The sequence below is a fragment of the Lycium barbarum genome, chromosome 4, assembly GCF_019175385.1.
Source record: "Lycium barbarum isolate Lr01 chromosome 4, ASM1917538v2, whole genome shotgun sequence".
Lineage (NCBI taxonomy): Eukaryota > Viridiplantae > Streptophyta > Magnoliopsida > Solanales > Solanaceae > Lycium > Lycium barbarum.
The window spans coordinates 88,302,688-88,307,851 of record NC_083340.1 but is presented as its reverse complement, the minus strand read 5'-3'; positions in this window follow the sequence as shown (position 1 = coordinate 88,307,851).

Sequence of the window (5,164 nt, the reverse complement as noted above, 5' to 3'; positions counted from 1 at the left end):
CCGAGGATTGATGACTTATTTGATCAATTACAAGGCGCCAAATGGTTTTCAAAGATAGATTTGAGGTTCGGGTATCATCAAGTAAGAGTTAGGGAGAAAGATATCCCTAAGACAACCTTCAGAACCAGATATGACATTTCGAGTTCTGAGTGATGTCGTTTGGGCTAACTAATGCACCGGCAGTATTTATGGATTTGATGAACAATGTGTTTAAGCCTTTCCTAGATCTATTTGTGATCGTATTTGTCGATGATATCTTGGTGTATTCTAGATCCGAGGCAAAACATACAGATCATTTGTGTACTGTCCTTAGAGTTCTTCAAACTCGAGAGTTGTTTGCAAAATTTTCTAAATGTGAGTTTTGGTTGAACTCAGTGACATTTTTGGGGCACATTGTTGCAGCCGATAGTATTCGAGTGGATAGCCAAAATATTGAGGCCGTGAAGACTTAGCCAAGGCCCACGACTCCTACGGAGGTTCGTAGCTTTCTGGGCTTAACGGGTTATTACAGGAGATTTGTTGAAGGTTTTTCTTCTATTTCTGCACCACTCACAAAGTTGACCCAGAAATCAGCAAAGTTTCAATGGACAAATGCTTGTGAACGTTGCTTCCAAGAGTTAAAAGGTAGATTGACTTCTGCCCTAGTCCTGACACTTCCAGGGCGATTGGAGGGATACGTTGTTTATTGTTATGCTTCAGGCTTGGGCTAGGCTGTGTATTGATGCAACATGGTAAGGTGATTGCGTATGCTTCGAGGCAATTATGGAAATATGAGAGGAATTATCCAACCCATGATCTAGAATTGGCTGCCATGGTTCATGCATTAAAGATATAGAGACATTATTTATATGGTGTCCACGTGGATATTTATACAGATCATAAAAGTCTTCAGTATATCTTCAAGCAGAAAGGGTTGAATTTGCGGCAACGACGATGGTTGGAACTGTTGAAGGATTATGATATTGATATCTTGTATCACCCCGGAAAAGCGAATGTTGTGGCTGATGCTCTTAGCCGTAGATCTATAGGAAGTTTGCGGTCCGTAAATCACTTTACGTGCCGTATTACACTTTACGACCAACTGGGTCAAAGTTCAAACCTGCAACTTTTCATTGTACGTTCGCGGGGAAATTTCCGAGGTGTAACAAATATGCACATGATATGAATGTGAATAAGGATATGTAAATGAGTACGGATATGAATATGGATAAGGATGTATGTGCACAATCACACACTCGAAATGGAAGGTTCCTATGTAAGGCAAGTAAGTGCTTATGACAATGATTCCACTATCTCCCATCTTATGATATTTCTTATGTTGCTTATTATGCTTCTATATTGATATTGATCATGCTTTACATACTCAGTATATTCTTCGTACTGACGTCCTTTTGTTTGTGGAAGCTGCGTCATGCTCGCAGGTGCCCAGGGAGACAGACTTGATCCATAGCTACATTCTTAGAGACTACATAGTAGAGCTCCACTTCATTCGGAGCTATAGCTTTTGGGTACTTATTCTTTTCTGTACATAATTATGGGCATAGCGGGGTCCTGTCCCGCCTACATGATATGTTATACTCTATTTAGAGGCTCGTAGACATGTGTATGTGGTTAGATGTGTTTGGCCTTGTCGGCCTATATTTTGGATTTCATTTTGTTAGCCTTGTCGGCTTATGTACATTGATATGGGCAGAGATTCAATGATGATATAAAGGTATTGTTGTCCAATGAGACTAGTATGATTGATGAATAGAAATGTAGGTTTAAATATGTGGCTCACCTAGATGCAAGTGTAAAGGTACGCTAAGGGGTGCCCGGGTGCCCGTCGCGGAGCCTAGTCGGGTCGTGACAAGTTCATCGTTGTAGTAGAGTTTGGGGAAAATCCTACAGAGGTGTAGGTCATGGTTTTTTCACCTTTTGCGAGCCGGGTGGTTTCCACATAAAATTGATGTATCTTTAATTTCCTGTTATTACTATTCACAAACACTAGCTTGGAATAGATAGAGTGACGTGATCTATCCTATGAGTGAAAATCAGGTATACAGTAGGATAGATAACTAGTGTTCAAACTGTCAATAATGATGATGAAGACCATTTGTTTGTAATAGAGAGTTGTTTGAGATTAGCATTGGATGGAAGAGTTCTTTAGAAAATGATTTCAGTTTTTCTCTTCCTTCTCTCTCTCTCTCTCTCTCTCTCTCTTTTTCTTAAAAAATGTTGATAACATCATATTACAATATAATTCTTTTTTCCGCTTCAATTCATAATTATAATATTCTTTAGTTTTAATTTGCTTCGTTAAGTATGCATGTATCCTTCCGTGAATCAATTTTTTATAAGCCTATTGATAGAATATAAGAATGTAAAATTAATTAGTAGTTTCATAATACATTTTAATTTATAAGGACGTTGGTTTAGTGATATAACGAATTGTAGTATTCACGTTTTTCATTTTTTTAATTGATAAAAGTTCTCAAATTCTTCAGATTTTCATAAAATGATCATTATTGTTTTCTATTGTGAATAAATATTTATGAATTCACAAGTTTCTTTACGACCGCCCAAACCACGGATAAATTTACTACTCCCTTTGTCCCAACTTGTTTGACACTTTTCGCTTTTTGAGAGTCAAACGAGTTGTTCTTTGACAGTAATTTTTTCATAAGTCTTTTAAATATTTTAAATTATTAATAATAGTGACTTATAGTACTTCTTACGTAGTTTTCAAATATGTAAATTTTATTTCAAAAAATTAAATAATTCTATGTTCAAACACACGATCAACATTAAAAGATTTGACTCTCGATAAGCGAAAAGTGTCAAACAAATTGGGACAGAGGGAGTAATATATATAAAAAGTAGGGACATGGGCCCCGTGATGTGGCATCTCTTTTGTTTTTGGGGAAGAAAAAACTTTTTTATTAACCTCCACGCGTAACTTACAATATTTAACCCCTCGCCTATACATACTACCTACACCTCTGCAAAATTGAAATTACAAATATATCACCTAACTAATTAATGTTTCTACCCAAGATACATTGTTTCCTAGACAAGAATATATCTCTTCTTAGCCTGCATTAAAGTTTTATCTACTCTACCAGACAGGTTGGGCTTGGTGTCTTATGCTCCCATACAGTTGTAGTCCTTACCTTCCATATCTGATATATCAGTGCTCCAACTATGGCCATGATAAATTCTCTGCATACTTTCCCTTTGGTGCTCCTGGATAACCTCTTCCATATGCCCATCACCTCAGTATTTACTATCCTTTTGCCCATCCAAGCAAGTATTTCCTGAATGTATTGGCTAGAGAGTGGGCAAGCAAAGATTAGATGGTCCACAGACTCTGTCCCATCTCCACATAGAAGACATTTGTAATCCACACTAATTCCCAGCCTAAACAGTTTATCTTTAGTAAGATGTGGCATCTCTTTTTGGCCAACATTTACATTAACTTTTTCCTAGATGTATAGGCCTTTTTCTCTATTCTAAAATATACTTTTTGTGTTTTGTTAAAAATCTCAAAACCCACTTTATTACTAATCCTTTTAATCACACCTCTTACCTACGCTCGCTGGAACTAATGTTCGCCGAGTAGGACAGAGTTTTTAGCGAATTTGTTAATTAGAGAAATATATTTATAAAATTAATTAAACAAAAAAATATTTTAGTAAGGGTAAATAAAATTATTCCCTTTTTATTAAAAAATAAATCAAAATAAGGAAAATAAGCGTCATATCGTAAACCACAAGGGGACTAGTTTTACGAAGCAAAACTCAAGGGAGGTCTATAAAATTATTCCCTTTTTATTAATAATAATCAAGTTAAATTGTTATAAAGATAATTAAAATAAGGGAGTTAAGTGTAATATTATAACCTACACAGAAAGTGTCACAAAATTAAACTTGGGGGGGGGGGGGGGGGGTTCATTATCCTTTTAGATTTCTAGTTATAATGACTTGTGCAGAAAATGATCTAACTTGAATGATTTTGTTAATACAAACTAAAGATAAGTGACATTGATAGATAATTTATTATACTTGGATGATTATATAAGGTATTCTCTCCTTGATAAGCAGACTTAGTGCTTAAATTGTTGTTAATTGTGTGTTTACCCTAAAAAGAGAACAGTTGAATTTATTTGTGTTTTAAAGGATTCGTAATTTGTTTTGTTATGAATGAATGAAATAAAATCAATGGTAATTATTATAATCAGTCAGATAAAAATATATTGAAAGTTAAATAATCTATAATTGAAAAAATAAGCCTGGATGTGGTTGATCCTTGGATCAAATCCTTCATGGGGTTTCCTCCGGTGGAACAACTATTGGTTCCGGCTCTAAGAAGATGAGAATTATTCCAGTACTAAAGTGTAAATAAGTTAGCTAATTGAAAAGACTGAATCGTAAAGAATGAATGTAAAATTATTGTTATTTGATGCCCTTTCCCAGGGCTTTTTGGCTCCTTTTATAGTACAAATACATCAGCTCTTAAGCTATGATTAAATTATAATAATGGGTAATCAATGCTGTCTTAATTCTAAAACGTAACGCTTGCTCCATATCTGGACTGGTCATATAGTGTTATTCTCCCATAATGATCCGGTGCTATTACCTTTGTGGATTTGCTCCGGAAGTCTCTGGGGCTTCTTACTCGAATTAAATGAGACAACTTGCAACGTTCCACCTTATTCTGCCACGTGCTCCAATAAAACTTTGCCACTTGTCGAGCTATAATTTGTCATGTATACACATAGTCCCCCCACTCTCCAGTGTAATGAAGTGATACCGAGTAGTGGAATTGAAATGTTACTGGACCTATCACTTAATGGCGGAAAAACGAATCATCCCATTGATTCATTTGAAAAGGCACACCCCCAACTTAAAGTCTTTGCTTGTCCTCAAGCAAGTCATACAATACAACAACTCAATCTAACATCTAGATATAACAGAGTACTAATGTCTACAATGGTTGTAACTTAGAACTACGGGCATGCATGTTTGTCACAAATAACCACCTCAACTTTAAAAATCAGAACACGATACATACTCAGGACACTACAACTCACAGTGAAGTTTCAATCCATGTCATAACATTATCAGAAGCATCAACATACACACAAACATTGCTTTTTAGGGAATGCTCATAATTTCATCTGAAT